This window comes from Thunnus thynnus, chromosome 4, assembly GCF_963924715.1.
Source record: "Thunnus thynnus chromosome 4, fThuThy2.1, whole genome shotgun sequence".
In the NCBI taxonomy this organism is placed as follows: domain Eukaryota; kingdom Metazoa; phylum Chordata; class Actinopteri; order Scombriformes; family Scombridae; genus Thunnus; species Thunnus thynnus.
Genome location: NC_089520.1, coordinates 29,117,815 through 29,138,429, shown reverse-complemented (window position 1 = coordinate 29,138,429; position 20,615 = coordinate 29,117,815). Strand labels below are relative to the sequence as shown.

Sequence of the window (20,615 nt, the reverse complement as noted above, 5' to 3'; positions counted from 1 at the left end):
TGAGGTACAGAAAAATAGCTGTTTTCACACGGCTTTCCATCAAGCTGCCGTCTACCATTGTCTCCACGTCTCCAACTGCCTCTAGTTGTGATCTTGTAAGCTACAAGGCCTCATTCTGTGTCTGCCTGTGAAGACATGTTGACAGGAGTGGAGCCGTCTGATCCATGTTCTGATTGGACAGGTGTCAGTGTCCGACATGTAAACATCAGAGTCGAGAGCCAAACCAACTTTTACGTCTCCATAATAACTGTGAAATCTTGGCCTTAATCTCTCTCTACTGATGGAGCTGCTCATATTTCATACATAGTCTTTAGCGAGATGCTTTGCACACAAAAACGTGGTGATGCACACACGCATGCACCCGTTTGGTATGTGCTGCAAGGCTAAGAATACGCTGGAGGACCGTATGAGCCCACATGTATCTCGCTGCCAAGGCACGTCTCTGACTCCAGCTGCTCTCTGCCCGCGCCAGCTCTGCCAGCCACTCATGGGCATCAAAGAGAGGTGAGGCTGGACACCTGTGCCTGTCTGTCTGTCTGTCTGTCTGTCTGTCCATCTGGAGCAAGAACAAAAAAACCTAAGATCTCTGTCAAGGCTTGCTTTGCACTGTGAAGCATATTCCTAGATAGCTTAACACATAGCTGACAGACATTTGAAGCCAAGGACACATCCAGAAGGAGGACTTTCAATTGTGTGACAACAACACAAAACATAAGAGGCATCATTTATTTAGACAGGATTTTATTTGGCCAAAGATGACATCCACATAAAGTTGCAGCATTCAGCAGACACCGGAGGCTGCAAACGGCAAAAGTGATTTACTTTCTTTCTCTCTCACTAAAATAAAGGAGTGACAGATTTAATATAAATAAGCAGAGAGGGGGAGGAAGAAGGGAGGGGATTGGAACAGGCTGCGGGTGACAAGGCAGTGTGACAAGCGTGGCAACTGAGAGAAAATGCGGCACCTGGCCTTGTCCTTGATGTGAATAAGAGGATGATACATCAAAAAGTGACAGGGCAGAAAGACGGTTATTACCCAGGCAAAGAGGAAGATGAAGAGGAAGAAGAGGAGAAAGGAATTATTTTTAGCAGCAAAGTAAAAAATACGCCAGGGGTTCAATTTAATATTTCCATAAAGCGTTCCTGTGTTAATGACTCATGTTTTATTAGTTGCAATAATCTCCTGTTCTTGGCAGAGTTACACCAAAACTGTAATGGCATTTTCAAGCAATGAGATCAAATGCCCACGTTAAGAGATAAAAGCAATTGGGAGACTTCATCCTCCTCTGACTGTGATAAGCTGGAATGAGCCGTCTGTCTGTTCAGGTTGATCCTGATGAAGTTTGACCGAGAGGGTAAATAAGCGGGAGCCCCAGGCCATCTCTTCTTTGATTAGCTGTATTCTCCCCGGCGGCAGGAGGTTGATTGATTTCAGTAGGCTGCAACCCCGGCTCTGCCCCTATTGATCCCTCATCCCCAGACCTGTCTCTTCCCCAATTAAGAGTTCACTAAGCCGCCGCTATAGACCACTCCTAATGAATACCACCTTCCTGCCAACATCTTTATGTTGCACTCACTGCGCTGCCTGTCTTTGGTGCTTTATCACCTCATTCCTCACTTTCTCCTCCATGCTACTCCTCTACTCCAGTCGTACTTAATGCTCAGTTACATCTGAACAATAATAGTGCAACTGATTTGTGATGATGTAGCTGGTGAAGGGGGGGGGGGTCGCTAGGTTAGTGAAGGAATCCCACAGTTCTTTAAACATAAGCTTGGGTAGACACTCCAAATCTCTGTACATCACTGGGAATCAAACCGCTTCACCAACAGCCAGATTTGAAGGATTAGAATGAATTGAGCTACTTTGGGTGTAAAAATCTGGAATGTGTCTGGGTGTGAGGAGAGGAAGATCAAAAGATTCATTAGATTAGAATTAGATCAAACACAGTCAAAAGTTGCGAGGACAGACAGAGGAGGAGGGTGTGAAAGTGATGCCTAGTCCGCACGTACACGGGTATATTAAAATACAGCTTTTTCTATTCTGTTTTGGCCTTTCGTCTGCACTCAAACTGTGTTTTAAGTCACTGAAAACGGACCTTTTGGAAAATTTGGGACAGAGATTTTTTTAACACAGTGCTTGTGTGGACGGGATTTTTTTTTATAACAAAAGGAGGAAAAACCCTATTTTTAAAAATACCCCTATATGTGTGGACTAGGCCTGAGAGTGGCTGACATGAGAGAAACAGAAATCTAAACGTAGGAGCCAAAAAACTGTCTGGCTCAGAATCGATTTAATTGCCAGGTACACATACAGATACAAGGAATCTGCCCATCTGTCTTTCCACAGAGCTGTTGGCACGTCAATCTCTTGATCTGCCCACCTTAAGGGTGCAGTCAGAAAACGCAGTTCAGTCACAGGTCAGTTGTGCCCAGATGCACCTGGCCTTAAACCCGTAATCCCACTGCTTTGGTGGAGTGAGAAAATCCAATTTCAGAGATCTGTAATTCCATGAACCTTATTAGGCAACACAATGGCTGCCTGAGGGAGAGGCACGAGGGAGGGCTGTGGGGGTGCGGAGGGGGGCAGGGGGTGGCGTAGCTGAAGTTGTGACCAGGCTAAACACAAGGACGGAGAGAGGGTGACAAACACAGAAATGGAGATTAAGGTAGAGTTGGAGTGTAGCAAATCAGGGAAATGAAGAAGACAAGAAGTGTTCTGGCACGGCTGCACTTCTAGTAAGTTACCATGACTAGGTACAACATGATGAAATGGGTGACACTAATTCACAGGGTTAAATTTTCAACTTGCCAGTCAGTAGTCACAGTCAAGTCCTCATTACTGCTTCCATAATTTAATCATGTCTTAAATTTGTCATAGCTTTCTATTTTTTTTCTCCATAAAACTGTTTGCTTTAAAAGCTTGAACAGAGGATTTTCAGTCATGTTTTATATAAACAGAATCTGAGAATAGATAATACTTTAGCTGTTTTAGGTTGGCAGGTGTTGCCATCCCATCACCACTGCATCCTGTATTCATTTAATCTTAACATCAGTGGGCCACTTAGACTGCTGCTATCTGAGTGCTGCCATTGATTGTTTGCCTAAATCCAGGAGAGCAGAGTGTGTCTGTTTGTTTTGCCTTGCTAATGGACACAATGTGAGCACACACCTCAGTGAGAGGAGACACGGCCATCAAAGAAAGAATGGCAGCCGTGACGAGAGGAATACACAGCAGGGTGATCCATAAATATCACTCTTCAAATCTATATTTTTATTTAATCCTTCATTTAAACAGGTGGTCTCATTGAGATCAGGATCTCTTTTTCAAGAGAGACCCAAACATATACAGTTTAAACATACACAGACGCAAAGATACACCTTATAAATTTTTCACAATTAAGAACAGCAATTACAAGTGTGATTTCAAATACATAAGTACAAATTTTTATAATGTTCAAGTGAAATAAGAGAATTTAGCCTCATATTTGTGGAGCTCATTCCATTTGTATGCAGCATAATATTTGAAACCACCTTTTCCAAGTTCAGTATGAGGAAGAGGTGCAGCGACTGTAATGTTAAAATGTCCTGAGACCTGACATTGTAGGTACGGTATTTAAATGGATCCAGAGAGCAGAGATAACTATGCAGTTTTCGCAGTGGAGCCTTATAAATAAATAAACAACATACAATGCTGCTCCCTTCTGTTTGTTAAGGAGGATCATCCCACCTTTTCATATAAGATGCAGTGGTGAGTGAGAAATGTATCACTCGTTATGAAGTGCAGTGCACTGTGATACATTGAGTCAAGAGGCCTGGTGGTGGAGGGAGAAACATGCATATATACAATATCACCATATCAGGCCACATCAAGTGAAGACAGAATTATAGATTGCACAATGTCTTTTTTTTTTTTTTTTTTTTTTTTACAGAGGTCCAATTTTGACCTTCAGTTTGCTTGATATATGTTCCACATGAGTTTTAAAAGTGAGCCTGGTATCCAGCCAGAGTCCCAAGTATTTATAACATTCAACAGTTTCATTTTCAGAACCCTGAAGGGTTTAGATATGGACAGCAGGCTAAATACTCTTAAGTGACCTAGAGAATAGCATACATTTAGTTTTGCCAAAATTTAAAACAAATATGTGAGACTCAGATGGTGGAAATGATAAAAAATACAATGCAGATGAAAATAATTTTAATATTAATAATTACAAGTACGTAAATGAGATTCTGCTTATGAGACAAAAAAACTGTTGAGAAAAATTACTTTGAACTCGAGTGAGATCTTGGCTGTGTTCCAAAATGTCCCAATCACTGCTCTTAGCAGCCGCAGTTAATACTGTCATAAATTATTCACAACTGTAACAAAACTGTAGCAAAAGGCCACTGATAACCCCGGGATCTAAAAGCTGATTAGGGGAGGAGATTGGAGCAGGGATTTAATACAAAACTGGATGATATAGCGGGGCTTTACTGATATCTCTGCTGTTTGATATTGCAAGTGAGAAGGGGCCAGCCACTAGCCGCAGTCTCTCCTGAGACAGATAGGGCAGTGAAGCCCGTACCCTGTGGCCAGCAGGGTATAATTACATTTCCCCATGGGGCACCTCTGCCGCAGCAGCTCAGCCATATAGAGGGAAAAGATTGAAATCTGATTGCACTCGCACATTGCTGTCGAATGCCTGTCCACGCTGGAAATCACAAGTATACACACTGTGCACTCTGAGCAGATATGGCACACACACAAACACAGAGAAACAGCACAGAATCACATGCACATACAAACACACACCAATGTGCGTCTCCTTATTTGCTCCTATCAGCCGTAGACTACTCTTTCCTCTCTACACGCTGCTGAGTGTCTGAGAGGCGTCGTCAAAGAGCCTCTCCGCTTCTATCATTAGAGACGAGAGAAGCAGCAGCACCGAGATTTACACGCTGATCTCCCGATGCCGCTTCATCGCAGAACCTGTTAACAGCAGCTCATACATACTGATGAACAGGGACTCAGAGGGGGAACACGTGAGTGCTACTTACTGTCAGGCTACTTTTAATGTATGCTAAAGGAGCAATGAAATACTGGTTATGCTGCAGAGTTTTAAGATGAAATATCAGCTAAATAAAAAGTGAATCAGCGTGTTTCCGTCTGTTACCTGTAAAGTATGTGAATATAGGAATATTCCGATAAAACTGATATAGGCTATCTATTCAAGAGGATGCAACAAAATAACATAATTAATTGTGCAGCAGTAACTCAGATACATCATGACATTTAATTGCTGCTTCCCTGCTAAGATGGCATTTGTGTTTTAGTTTTTTAATTTCTGCTGGAGTGGAGTCATGGCAGCATCTACAGTCTCAGAAGAAGAAGCAGTTATCAAGACATACTCGATTTCATTAATTTCCATCAGCATTTATCACATTTTCTCTTTTTCAATATCTTCCACATCAGCCAAGTGTGAAAACTTTTTTGTGGAATATTTTGGCTTCATTTCGAATTTCTTGTTTTTCCTTAAGCGCAAATTACAAATGTGCATAAAAACAGATCGATGGAAACGTACCAACCGGTGTAGCGAAAGACAAGTCAACATGTAAAAAGACAGGAAGTGGAACAGATGGAACAAGTAGCTCTGAGAGGGCTGAATGAAGCTAATGGGAGACATTAGCTTTAGGACCCTCTAGTATAACCTCACTGTGTTGAACCACAAAAGGTCAAGGCGGCGGTAAAATGAGCAGACACCGGCGCTGCCCCGGCTGCCTGCAGGCCCGCAGAGACCATGGTGCAGTGTCACCTTGGCTGCTGTCACTGATATCTGCCACCTGTCACCGCGCTGCCCCCGTGGCCAGGGATGTGGCTGCGTTGACAATGGGTTTATCGATAGCTCTTCCTCCTAAGAGGGGCGACGGGGGAACATGTCCTCTGCTTTCATGAACAGCTTGAGTCAACAGCCTCGGCGTGCGGCATTAGCATACAATACATATTCATGCCTGTGTCTCCCTTCAACTGCATCGCCAGCCCTCCTGCACATTTTCCAGCCATTTTTACAAACGGCATGTCAAGCGCCCCATTTTCGCCGGGGGTCCCACATGGCCTCTTATGTATTCACAGCACGGCCGCCGCAAACAACATCAACAGGTCTCAAGGTCGTCACTCCCACTGATTGTGTGTGTGTCTCAGAAAGAAGTGAACAACTCAAGAAGAAAAATGGCAATGAGAAAGATGGGAGCTAAATAAAAACTCAAAATGTGTGTGTATGTGTGTTATATGAGCATGGGTACAAATTTACACCAGTTATATGTAATGCAGTGCAAATAAGTACATCAGTGAGTTTAACCATGCAATTACAGCTTAGTGTGTGTAAACAAAAATCTGAACAAAATGTTATGTGCATCTGAGTGCATGCAGGTGCGTTTGTGTGTGTGTGTGTGAGCAGATTGTGTAGCGTGCAGCTGCAGTCTCAACATGCCTGGGGACTAGCTAACAGGTAGACTTAGCAGGAGCATCCTCCTTCAGTCCACTGGCATCTCAGTGAGAAAAGAGGCCAGTTGATGTGGGGGTTAGAGCTTCCATGGCAGAGTGCGTTGTGATAAATAATGAATGCTTAAAGAACAGATCTCAGAAGCTTCCTTACTTCCTTCTATCCCTTCATCCCTCCATCCCTGCATTCATTCATCCATCCACTCATATCGCCACAACACCACGCGGCTCTATCATAAATATTTTAGCCTCTAGGTCAGTGCACTTACCCCCCCCCCCCCCCCCCCCCCCCCAATACCATCTCCACTCTGCTGCTCTTAACCACCACCACTTGCTGATGACACAGCCTTTTGACCCATAAAGCTATTGACAAAACACTGATAGTGAGTACATTCACTGGGACTAGCTACGTAGACTAAAGCCGAGAAGGCTTCTATAGGAGTGGCAGCAGCTGCAACTGTTGTAATGGCTACTCTTAAACGACCAGTGTGTGAGATTTAGTGGCATCTAGCGGTGAGGTTGCAGATTGCAACCAAATTAATACACCTCTCCTCAGTCGTGTAGGAGAATCTACGGCAAACTCACGAAAAACACGAAAGGCCCTCTCTAGAGCCAGTCTTTGGTTTGTCTGTTCTGGGCTACTGTAGAAACATGGTGGTGCAACATTGCGGGCTCCGTGGAAGAGGACCGGCTCCCTATGTAGATATAAAGGCATTGTTCTACGGTAACAAAAACACAACGATTCTAATTTTCAGGTGATTATACACTAATTAAAACATACTTATGAATATTATATTCCATTTCTGCCAAGTCCGTTCCACTAGATGCCACTAAATCTTACTCACTGGTCCTTTAAAGGAATGAATGCTGAGTGGCCGATACCTCCTCGGTTTCTAAAAAAGATCCCCACAAGGTAAACAATCCAAAACTGGACCTGTCCTGACTCTGGAAAAAGTGATATTTTTCCACTGCTGTAGTTGTTGTTTTTGCTCTAATTTTAAACCCCCACACACACATTCAGCAACAGTCAGGATTATATTTGGCTGAGTAAATACAAAGCAATGCTGAGACAATGAATGTTCCATATTTCAAAACACCACGGCGTGTGAATCAGGAAGACAACCAATCACGAATTGGATTCAACACCAAAGAGCTGTGAGAGCTGTACTGACTTGTTTCACTGATTAAAGTGGATTCTCGCAGATTCTCAACACGACAGCAATATAATAACTGTCCTACAGCAGCGTACAAGCTATATAGAAACATCAACATCACTTTAAAAACGGACACTTTTAAACCAAATGCAGACACTGTACATGACAACAGCATCTAGCCCAAAAACTACCAACTTGTTCCACCACATAAACAGCAGCACCTCTCCACGCTGCTCTGATTCTTACTCCGAGAAAAGAGTCCAGTGTGTCCGATGAAAGAGGGGTCTGATCTCTCTTACCCTGATGAGCAGTGCCGTTAGCGACTCCATGCATAAATCTCAGAGGCGAACAGAACGGATCAGAGCATTCAAGTGTAAACTAGGGCAAAGCTCCAGCACTGTACCTTCTACATACGCTACTCTGGAAGCAAGTCCTGTGGAGGAACAAGCTGATCACATACTGAGGGATACACACGCTGCCCTCTGTCATCTATCAAGAAATGCACACACATATACACACATGCACACACACACAAGAAAAATTCACACACCTGTTCTGACCAGTCTAGTACCATCCAGTCTTGTCCGGTCCGTTCAGATCCGGTCTCTTGCGCTGGCAGAGTGAGGAGCTCGTCTCACCCCCCACGCAGCCCGGTGCAGACAGCTCACTGTTATAGATGCACTGACAAGTGAAAGGAGGGAGGCGTGGTGTCACATGAGATAAATAAAAGAGGGAGGGAAAGAGGGAGGAGAGAGGCTCCCTCAATCTACAATTCAATTTCGCCCTCACTCCCTTTTTCGGCAGCCTTTCTGTCCTCTTCTCTTTCTCTCCTCATTTAGCATATTCTGGCTGTTGCTCTATCTCTCCCTCTGCTTTTCCATCTTCCTCTCTCTCTGTTATTCCTCGCCTGCTCTCCCTGTTTCTATTAGTTTTAGCTTCTCTTCTCGTGTGTTGCTTCCTGTTTCTTCTCTTTCTCTACTCTTTCACATTTTCCTCTGCCTCTTCCTCTCTTTCTCTCTAGGCTCTCATTCAGCAGTAGTGTGTGTGTGTGTGTGTGTGTGTGTGTGTGTGTGTGTGTGTGTGAGACAGTGAAACAGGGCAGCTCCGGCCATCTGCTGGAGCCTGTGAGCTTCACCTATTCACAGTCTCATAAAGGCAGAGGCACACAGAGGAGTGAGAGAGAAAGGAATGGGAGGGAACGAGGGATCAATCTTAATGCTGCAGGGGTGGGGAGGGAAGGCACAGCCTGGCACACACACCATATCTATCAGGCTGGCACCTCTGAGGCGAGCTGGCGTGGGCACGCCTGCTCACTGGGTCCGGGCAGCACGGGGGATTTGGCTCACAGTGCATGGGCATGCAGATAGAAAAGAAAACGCACACCCAAATCAATTTATACACAGGCGCACAAAAGGTATATATGGGTGACTTCACACACACACACTCTCTCACACAAATCCACAAAACCAATTTCCTCTTTGACAAAACAAACAGGATCTATCAAGACGGATAATCCTACAAACTCAAAGAGACGTGGGGACGGAGGACAGGGGACAATTCAACAAACTCACACAGACGCACAAACAAAACCTGCCCTGAATCCTTCCATCACAACAGAGCTAAAGTAAGCTTTTCCTGCTTGGTTTAAGCCAGGTATTTCTCCTGAGTGCCCGTGTCACTTCCTATCCCCTGACCAGGAGGGAGAGGTGCGGGGGAGGGTGGCGGAGGGTGGAGGCATCCATCACTGTCCACAGCAGCCGTCCCATGATGGATGCGCCTGTTTATCCCTCTCTGCAGGTTATTTAGATGCAGTCACAGCCAGAGAGATTAGTGATGGAGAACCTCTGCACCTCCTCGCCTCTCCTCCCACCCCATCTAATCAATAACGCTCTTATCTATTATCTGCATTTCGAGGTATTTCTCCATGGAAATTTGAAGCATGGTGAGAAAGAGAGATTAATTGTCCACCCCCTCTCAGTGTTTTCAATTACAATGCCTTCAATGGATCATCTATCTGTCAGCTTGGCACACAACGGTATTTGTGTCACCGCAAAGAGATGAAACCATGCTGCTCTGAAAAAATCAAACAGCATTTTTTCCTGGCCATGACTGTCCCTTGCAGATGCAAAAAAAACTATTCAGAGGCAGGGATTTGCATTGCATTTGAGGATAAAGAATATTTTATTTTCTGTTTCAATGTCAGGTGCATTCAACACTAATCCTGGTAAAAAAAAAAAACATTGTCATTCAAGCCAATCAGACCCACGAGCCCTTTGTAAGAATGGATTAGCCTGTTCTAATACTATTCATTATTATCTTAAAACAAACTATACCACTGGAAAATTATTATTATTATTTTCCACCACGGTATGCATATCAGATGATGTCTGAGACTGTGAGACTGCTTACATAAAGGAGGCATCTAGATGCTCTAATATGCTGGATTACAGACAATGCCCCAGAGACGGCCATGTTTTTCCTGAGCGGTGCCGACATGCCAACACAGCAGCCCAGTGACACCACTTTAGCACATGGTTTATTCATGCTCCAGCTCCCTCTCTCTGATCGCTCTCACGCACACTTAAGCTGTGTCATCTCGCTGACTTCTAATTGGGTTTAGCACAGATCAACAGATGCATCCTCAGTCCAACCACTGTATATGAAAAGGGTAAAGTTTCCTCATGTAAACTACCATTACAGGTTGATATCTTATATATCAACCCCACAGGCTTTAATGGAGGAACCAGAGGAAAATCTCCACAGTGGGTCGAGATAAATTGAAAGACAAAACAAACAGAGACTAACACAAAATGAATACAAATGTTTGCATGTCTATAGAGAGGGTTCAGTCCTTGGGGAACACATTTAGCATTTCTGTTTTCTGCTCCATTGGACACAAAGTGGGCGAGGCCACCTTTGCATGATAGTACGCAGGCAGGTGCATAAATAAGAATGAATGATTTCTATTCTGATAGTGCAGAAAGACAGCTATGTTCTATCCTGCTGAGATATTGTCCTTGGCTGGGAGTGTGCTGTTACAAATGAATTTGTTCCTTTTCTGCACTGTGTGTGCCAGGCTGATAAAAATATCCCCTGTCAGCTGGCTGCGTGAAGAGGGGAGGACTCAGTGCAAATGAGGCAGACCCCCTCACTGTCTTCTCCTTCTCGCCAGCTCTCTCTATCTCTGAGAGCACTCCTCCTATTATTCTCTGGGTTTGGGCTAGATGGTTCAAGGCTGAGTTCCCTCCACCACCACACACAGTTCCCCCCGCACCATGCCTCCATCCATTCTGTGATTCCCTGGATGAATATGTGTGTGTGTGTGTATGTGTGTGTGTGTGTGCCAGTGGGTCCTGTGCATTGTGACAACTCTATATCACCATAGCTACATTATGGAGAGAAACAAAGATAGAGAGAGGAATAAAAAGGGAGAAGCAGTGGAGAAGAACCCAGGAGCTGACAATGTGGGGACTCAAGGACACAGGATTGACAGAACTAAGGATGAGAGACGTCCTGGCACCATGGAACAATTCTCCTGAAAATAGCACAGCGGCTACTGCAGGTAGAATAGTAAAAAGGCCGTCTAACCTGTAAGCATAGCTGCATCCTCATGCTCAGTTCTTACAGGCTCAAACATATTTAATAAATATGTCTTCAATATGAGATAAAAACAACACTCCAACACACACAAACATTAGAAGCATATGTCCAGAGGACAACAGTCTTGGCTAATTACAAATGCAAATAGTTGAATCAGTCACATTCTGCAGCTGTGCTCATTGCTCCTGGACTCCGCTCGAGGTCCCGTGGTGCAGGAGGTCGTCAGAATGCCAGGCAGGGATTAGCCGAATACCCCGACATCATTACAACCCGGCAATGATGCACGCCACACATCATCCTGTCACGTCTAATGTATTCTCCCGCTTATGTATTTCATCCCTTCTGTCACCGTCACATCACACTATACCATTGAAAATATAAATAGTTAATAAGTCGGTTATGAGCAACCATCGTTTTCCAGCAGTTGGTTCTGTATCCTGAGGTGATGTGATAATTCATTCATGAGTGTCCCACAACTCTGAGTGGCACAATTAAAGAGAATAGAGGCTTCAGCAAAGTTTCCTCCGTTGCAGATTTCAAATTTAATTGCCAGGCTTTTGGTCACAGACGTTTTTCAGACAGAGGAACGTCTGGATGAAGTCTCTGACTAAAAGCTTTGCAACAAAACGTGAAATCTCCAACAGAGCAAGAGTAAAAGAGCCTTTGTCCTCCTTAATTGTACTACAGAGTGTAGATTTTCCTGTAGCACCCTCCTGAGATAGTCTGCGATGTGTTTAAGTTCTCCTCGTTCTTGTAAAGTATCTCTGGAAATGACAAGGACAAATAACAACACAGGCAGATGTGCAGACGGACATAAATCTAAGGAAAAACAAAAAAACCCCGCCAACATGGTGTCCCAGCTGCATATGTATATTTATTCTAACAACATTTTGAGTATGTAGTGCATTCATACTGGAAAAATGTCCGACTAAGGTATACTTAAAAAAGTCAGAATTTCTACTTAAGTGTCAAATTTGATTAAGATGGATACCGTCGTCCCACGATGCAATGCACAACAGAAATAAAAGAGCTGCTGACAGCTGGAAAAAAGGAAAATAAAGACTTTTCTAACTGCGCACATTTTGGTTGTCATAGCAGGACGGGCACAGGTGTTACTAATCACATTAACGAGGAATAACGAGGGCTACAAGCCATTAAGGTCTCCTTTTAGCTATGTAAGTGATCTACTACACACAATATCAACGCCATGGAACTGAAACACAGCCATTAGTAATCCTATTAGTTACACCAAGTTTGAAATTTTGTTCCCAAACTGCAGCTTCATTGACGTCCCACATGGCTTGTATCATTCCTTGTTAGTACAAAACACTACAGCACATTGATTTCTCGTGTTCTCCATCTGCCAAAACAGTATGTTGTCAACATTAGTACATGGTGAATTAGTACATAGTAATTAGAAATGGGACACCCTGTCAGTCCTGCTGACGGAGCCCGTGTTGTTTGATGATCAGCCAGCAGGGGGAAGTGTATTCAAGTCTGGAAGGAATAAATCTTCCACTGAGCATTAGGGGTTTATAAAAAACATTGCAAGCATCACTTTAAGGTTGGAGAGACAACTGCATTGATTTGAAAAGTTGATTCATTTCTGCCGTATATTTTATTCTGTATATTTTTTCACTGCAGTACTAATGTTGAAACCTGTCTGCCTGCTCTGACATATTTCTTCTTCTGTTCACGCCTCGTCCCCCACGTACTAGCACATACTGAGCCGTTGTTTGTCCTTGGATATAAATGTGAGCCTTTGAAATAGTGCTTTTCTCTATTGTTAACATGTATTTAGTTATTGTTGAAAGAATCAGTTTAGTCGCCTTTTACAATTCACATTTGTAGAGCTTTTGCACTGTTCGGAGGCATTGAAATTCACATCAAGTTGAATCAAATCATGAGCAGAATGTGTCGTTTTAAGATGAATCAAATCTTTGCTGAAAGAACTGAAACCAAATTGAAATGTTGTATTCCCTTTGATATAGCGCCAGCATATGTGTTTTTTATCTATATTACTAAAGAGAAGAAAAATCAAAGCATCTTTTACAGACAAGCAACATGAACTGGTCAAACTTTAGAAGTGTATTCAGCTCAATATGCCTGTTCATAAACTAACCGTAAAGAAAGTTATAGTGAGAAAAAAAAAATCAGAGCAGATTGGATCAGTCCTGCACACACACTCCGTTCCCATCTGTCCATGTGCGGCAGGCATTGCAGAGGTTGAGGAACCGTTAGCAGACCGTGGGATCCAGAGATCAAAGAGCGGCCCCCTGTTGAGGTCTGTGGTCCCGAGGAACACAAGCCGCTATGGGCTAGAGCCAGGATCTCATCTCCAGCTAATTAACTAAAACCCCTTTGACGCTGTTATTTGCATTCCTAATGTACAGCACTCAGTGTAATATCTGCCACACATATTAAATAAGAAGCGCTTGTGGGTTTGTCTAACAAGGCACCCCAGTGTTTTTAGCACAAATACATTTGTAATCACTTTAAAACGTTGTGAGGGCGGCTACACAGAAGAACTGAATTACCCTGAAACAGTGATGAATTTCACAATATGATTAAATGAACATTTGTGTGAACTTGCTTGATTCACATGTTCAACTTTTTGTTCATTTTAATCCGGACCACCACATGCATACTTGTGAACACACATAAATATGCATGCACACAGTCACACAGGACCCTCACTGAAAACACACACCTTGCACGCCCACAGTGAAGTTTTCAAGCACTCTCAAGAGCAGCTTTCCAATCTCAGGACTCAGTGGAGTGAGAGAAGGGCCTGAATTATAAATCAGGGGGCTTTAAACGACTATGTAGATTAGCAAGCAGTCATGTTTGGTGTCTTCAATAATTAATTACTTGTTTGTACCAAAGTGGACCTCGCCTCTTTTTTGTATTGCTCTGCGTGTCTGCAAACAAACACTCACTGGCATGCAATCAGGAGCTGCCAAGGGGTGAGGAGCGCTCCTGAAGAGCCTGGTGTCAAGGCTGATATCACGACAAAAGGTCAATGCTGCATGGAGGGGGGGCGTTCTCATAGTGTGTGAGTATGTACATTTTTATACTTATTTCTCAGATAAAACTCTTGAAAGTGAGGATGTTTTGCTTGCCTGAACATTTCCCAGAGGCTAGTTTTGGGTTTGAGCGTAGCTCTGACGATTAGGAACAGATTTAGGTTTGTAGATGAGTAAGTTATCGCTAGAAAGTCTGTGTTAAGTCCTCGTTGTGTGTGTATTTGAACATGTACACCTATTAGTAAAGACAACTGTTAACTGAGTTTCAGCACTCTGTAAGTATATGGACCAATGTCTGCCGACAGTAACACCAGCCAGCTACAGCAGAGTGACACCTGTAAATCAAACTGTCACAATACAGCAGCCTACGTCGTCTCTCCATCATGTCCTAAAAAATGTAAGACAGACCTCCTCTCCTTATCTCAGCCCTCTGGCCATCTCTCCATGGCCGCCCTGAAACAGCCCTGTAAGCAGACTAAAGACAAGTGGGAGGATGAAATGGTATCCCGCTCTCCCCCGTGAGGGAGCAAAATGATGAATTGTGTAAAATCTTATTTGGCACCTCATATTAAAGAAGTCAGAGATTAAACCCGCAAAGCAAAAGGCAAAAAAAGAGCTGATGCAGACAGAGCAGAGGAGGACCCATTAGAGAAACGCTCCTGTCTGTCTTTTCTGTCCGGCTGGGTGACACCTCGCTCCTTAATGAGCTGTCTGAAGTTAAAACAGGAGAAATACCAACACAATAAATTACCAGGCTCATCGCTTCCTGTTTGCCTCCACTCAGATGCGGCTGAGTAATCTTTCTATCTGGCCTCGTACCATCCAGAATGAGATTCTGTCAAATCACATTCTACAGTCCTTGGGCCCATTTGCATAACTACGTTCGATGTTTCCAGCCAAACTGGTGACATGTTTTTCTGCAGTTAATTAGATTTTGGAATTAGTTTTCCAAAAAGAAAAAAAAAAAAAAAAAACACAAGATGATTTCTTCTCTGCTTGGTCTTCTATTCCCATTTGGAAGTGACAAGATAAAATTGTATATAAGGGTAATTGCATGGCTGTGCTGGAATTAGAGCTGGAGAGAGAAGGTATTTTTGCAGTTAAGGAGCTAATACTCTATTCCAATTTCTGTCTGTTTAGCATGCAGGCTCTGAACTGTTCCCTCTGACATGGCAAACCTCATTAAGATAGAGCAAACTAATTCACTTGAGGACGAAAGCTAATTCTCCATATCTTTTTGTTCTTCTTAGAGATATAGAGACAAACTGAAATTGGGTCTTAGGGGATATGCACACTTGAAGGTAGAGCTCTTTCCCAGCTCTTATCGTTACACATTTACTGTAGATTAAAGCGAAGAAGGGAGAGAACATAACCTTAAGCTCCCTTTGAACTGGCACTGTCAGAAATAGAGGAGGCTCTGTACGGCAAGCCCACACTGGACAAAACTGTCAAGAGTATGGACATCCGAGCTGCATGGGATCAGTCCGCTCATTCTTGCTGATGAAGCACAGCTAGCCTTTTAATGAAGCGGCGGAGGAGAACAGGGAAGAGGAGAGAAAGATGGAGGGAGACTAAAGGAAGGAAGCGCCGATGCTGGGCCTACGATGGGCAGACATCCATTAAACAAGCACTCAGCATGGGATGTGACATTTACCGAGAACAGCCAAATGCCATGGCAATTAATCAGGGTGCTGAATGCCAGCTGTATCAATACCCCTAGTTCACGGTCATGGGCACACTTGAGCATGCAGAAAGAAACACACACACCTGAAAAAAGATACTTTTCTCTGTTTTCACAGGAAGAACACAATGTGGATAGAGCGCTGCGGCTTGTCTCTAACCTTAATATTATTTGAATGTCTCAAACTAGGACGCACACGGAGAAATGGAATGAATACATCACTCGCACAATCACAGAGTAAGGCCTGGGAGATGGCACACATTTTACTCTGCAGGGAGTTGCAAATTGCTTTTGAATAACCGAGGTCTAATTGACAGGAAAAGAATGCGCTGTCACTTAGCTAGTGCGACTGTCATTAACACATTTTTCATTTTGTACATGCTCCGAGGCATTATTGTTTTGTTGGCCTCAATCCCTCCCCGGTGCAGTGAATATGTTTTAAAATGGTTGTGAGCAGAATGTTGTTAGCTACACAACACTCCCCGAGGGGAACAAAACACAAGAACAATTGGCTCATTAGAAGCAGAAACACTTCAAACCACAATGTGGCTGGAACACACTCAGAGGAGAGACAAAGTCAGGGAGGGAAGAGCACAGATGGATGGATAGGAGAGACTGGGAGGGAGACAAAGGCACACCAGCAGAGGAGAGGCAACCTTGTGTTCAACACACAGCGAGCTCAGCGTGCACTAGAGAATTCGACTGTGGAGATGAGGTGCATTTATAACGCACATGAAAAGGCTGAGGAGCGAGGTGCAACACATAATTAGATTAGAGTAATCTGATTATCACTTGCACTACCTGCAACGACATATTGTACGCTTATAATGAGTACAGGAATAATCACATTACTCATACTTCCATGAGTTTACTCATAGAGATTTATACAGCGTAAAGCACATTTACACTGTGAGATTTGACATACCTTGAAAACATTTGTAGAGGACTTCTCACCTGTCTCTTGACTCTCTATCTTAACTTGGAGCTAACTAATAATTAGTTACAGTGGGAGACAAAGAGTAACATAGAGTTTTCAAAAAGGTTACATCCCAGATTTTAGGTAATTAGCAAAGGTGGAAAGTTAATAAGTGCAGTCACTTACTTCATACTTATAATCTATTTCTTTAAAAAAAAAAAAATCTCTGTTGTAGTTACAGGTGAATTTGCAGATACAAACATACAATACACTCAGTAAGTATCCGGGAGCAGCTACAACATTAAAGGATAAAGCTGGCGATGTTTTCTATATTTTTCTTATTGTCAACAAATCTCGTGTACAGAGCCAAACCAACAATGAACTGATCCTACTTACAAGTATTGTGTGTGTATCCAAAGCCTGATATATCTTATTCCGCTGTGCTGTAGAGCTCTGTTGTTGTCCAAAAACTATTTAAAGCACGTCAGTGAGTCATATCACACAGTGGGTGACACGTTCCTTCGCCACAAAGATTACGGTTACAGCAGTTTGCTTAGAAATGGCTCCAAAGAATAATACCAGCGATTATGTTTTCAGTCTCAGGAGAGAGGTTCCTTGTACGGCAGACACCATTATGCAGGAACACGGTTCTCTCTACAGAGCTTCGCTAGCTTGTTGTGCTATATATCACAACCTCTTAAATTTGTGCTACCTTACAAATGTCTCAAAGAACTTCAGTTAAAAGTCAAGAGGTTGTGTTATGTAGCAGAGCAAACCAGCAAAGCTCTGTAAACAAAACCCCGTTCCCACACATGCGCAGCAGCATCTGCCGTACAAGGAACCTCTCTCCTGAGACTGAAAACATAATTGCTGTTATTACTCTTTGGAGCCATTTCTAAACAAGCTACTGTAACCGTAATCTTTGTGGTGAAGGAACATATCACCCAGTGCAGCTGTGTGGCTCATTGACATGTTTTTACCACTTTTTGGACAACAACAGAGGTCTGGGGCACAGAGGAATATCAGGCTTTGGATACACACACAATACTTTTAAGTAGATCAATTCATTGTTGGTTTGGCTCTGCACGAGATTTGTTGACAACAAGAAAAATATAGAAAACTGCCAACTTTATCCTTTAAACTGCTGTTTAGATTTTAACAATCTGAAAAGGGCCATTCCTCATAATGATTACTGTTACATCTTACTACTGATACTTCTGTAATTTGTCTTTTTGAGTAAAATTTTGGAAATGATTCTATATATTTCCATAATCAGTAATCTCTCCTACCTTGTGTGCATGACTTCAGCAGCTCAGCTCAGCCTCTCTCTGGTTGAGGCCTCTGTTAGGCAGAGCTGCTATAAAAATCTATAAAAAGGATAAGAGAGTATTTGTAATTCTGTGAGTGAATGACCTTACTGTGACAGCCGCTCTGAGACACGGATGTCCCAAATACACCAAACAACTGGCCGAGCCATGCCACTGACCTGTGTGTGTGTGTGCATGTGTGTGTGTGTATGTGAGAGAAAGTGCAAGAGAAGATCACAGAAACAGTGGGAGTATTTTATGACAGACACCAGCCCGTCTCTCTCCTTGGCTGGGTGTCTTGAGGCAGACTGGAGGAAGCTCAGGCTAAAACAGCTCTCGAGGTCTCTAATGTTTTGTATAGAGATTAGAGTAATATTTTCCAGGACATATTCATCTATAATTCATTCGGTCTATTGAATCACCAAACATCGCTCACAGTCTATTAATATCAAATTCACAGACTTACAGTCTGATGTAACTGTTCCTCTGCATGCAAGACAACTCTGCAACCGCAAAAACTGAATTCACAATGTTTGTTAACCTTGTAAACCCCAGAGTAAATTTAAGTCACAAGTTAAAAAATTGAAACAGTGCCTCAGGGTACTTTACTTTTCATTTGACTTAACTTTTAAAAAGACATTCATCGAGAAACTAGTACCAACCTATTATGGATACATAGGTTATTTTAGATGAATAAGCTTGTTTTTACAGGTGATAATTATTAGCTTCCTTTGTCCTTATGGAAAGTTTTTAGTTTTAGTTTAGTTTCACGTATTAAGCGTTTAAATGAGACAAATGTAGACCTTTACACCTGTTTACATTTTACCTGCTGTTTGTGCTTCATCCATCTTCTCCTCGGCCTGATGTTGTTCCACAGCGCCCTCTACTGATATACCAAAGTGAAATGAAAAGAAAAATACGTTTTTCCAGTTTTAATCCTGTGTCCCTGTGTTATTAGTTCATTTATCTCTTGTTATATGCCAAATATATGTCAAAAATCAGTATCAGAGTATACTTACATCAAAATCCTTGTCTTTTCTCTTCCTGTAAAACAAATGTTGGATGACTCACTCACAGGCTTTTACAAAAGTTCATCCAATAAAATGGGACTTTGGATGAGTAGCTCGCCACACCGGTCATATAAAACTGCACTTCACTGTTTATGGGTCGTAGCAGCTAACAGAGTAATATGGAGAGAGACAGGAGGAGATGTGTGTGAGGTGTATGTGGAGCCAACAGTCCTCTCTAGCTCCGGCTCTGCAGAGCCCCTCTGGGGGACGTTCACTGCGGATGCAGCGGCCTCTTCAGTGATGGCAGTCAGAGGTTGGTTAGCTGACCTCAGAGCTCGCTCTAAACCACAGGGTTTCACTCAGGGACCATTAATAAATTACTGTTTGAAGTGCTTTAGTGCTTCTTCTATTATATATTAATATTTTTATGGAAATTCTATTCAAAAACGTCTCCTACTTCCCTCTTCTTCTTTGTAAATGCTATCCAGGTGCATTACTGCTACCTGCTGCTCCTCGGGATTTCAGTCAACTTGACTCGTTGTACAGTCCTGCTTCACTTTGGTGAAATTTAGTTTTATATGTTTCTTTTTCACAATTCTATACCTATATTGTGCCTCTCAAAAATGTAGAAACATGTTGTTCAGTTTGCTACAGCCACTTTGCTCTGTTGACTTCTTTTCATGTGTTCCTTGTTATGTTAGTTACAATATAAAATGGAAGAAGCACTAATTCAATCCAATTATGCGTGCGCGAAATTTCAGAACGAGACTTCCCCTTGAGAGAGACTTGGTTAGACACAATAACAAACAGACAATAGGTAAAGACAAAGAATTCTCTGTATAGTCCTTTCTATAATGTTGTCAGACACTTATAATAACAATCTGAGCCTGTCAGTGGTAAAAACAAGCACTTTAAGTGGACATACATTGACAGGGAGTTATGGTCCCGTCAGATTACGTTGCAGCCCGTTTCGCGGCTGTTGGCTGCAGCGCTCTCGTTCAATACTGGACCAATTTCAAAAATCGTTGTCCTCATTAGCCAGTTGGACACAAATGATAGGAAAATAGGGTTCGAGTTTAAAAAATACCCCCCCCCCCCCCCCCCCCCCCCCCTCCAAAAAAACTGTTTTTCTTTTTGGGAAAAGGTATACATTTAGTTTCAAAAAAGTGAGGTCACTGAGCAGACATAAGCTAATGTTTAGTGAGTAAGCGTAATGATATTTAAATTGTTATTCGGTCACGGGGTGTGCTTCGACCAGTGATTCAACATAAAGTCTTTTCCATGTAGATGTTTTTATTTTTGTCATAGCGGGAAAAGCACAAGTAATAACATGATGACTCCATAACATTTAGGTGTTGTATGACTAACCATTTGAGACAAAGACAAATATGCACAATATTTGGTCACTTGAGCTATCACTATAATCAATGTTATCAGTTGCAC

At 42.7% G+C, this 20,615-nt stretch overlaps 1 protein-coding gene across 7 annotated transcripts in view; it reads right to left on the bottom strand.

Annotated features, from left to right (window-relative positions):
* The window catches only part of sulf2a (sulfatase 2a), a 45,325-nt gene extending 25,090 nt beyond the window's left edge, over nt 1-20,235 (bottom strand). For 2 of the 7 annotated variants that reach the window (XM_067588187.1, XM_067588184.1), the window contains exons 1-3: nt 19,182-19,654; nt 18,989-19,048; nt 18,145-18,222 (exon numbers count right to left, since the gene is read on the bottom strand). The gene's annotated coding sequence lies outside the window, so the exon portion shown is untranslated. Of the gene's footprint in view, nt 1-8,182; nt 8,580-18,144; nt 18,223-18,988; nt 19,049-19,181; nt 19,655-20,097 lie in introns of those variants that run through there. The other 5 variants (XM_067588185.1, XM_067588188.1, XM_067588182.1 and 2 more) reach the window with 3 other exon arrangements.
* Nucleotides 20,236-20,615: the final 380 nt, after the last annotated feature.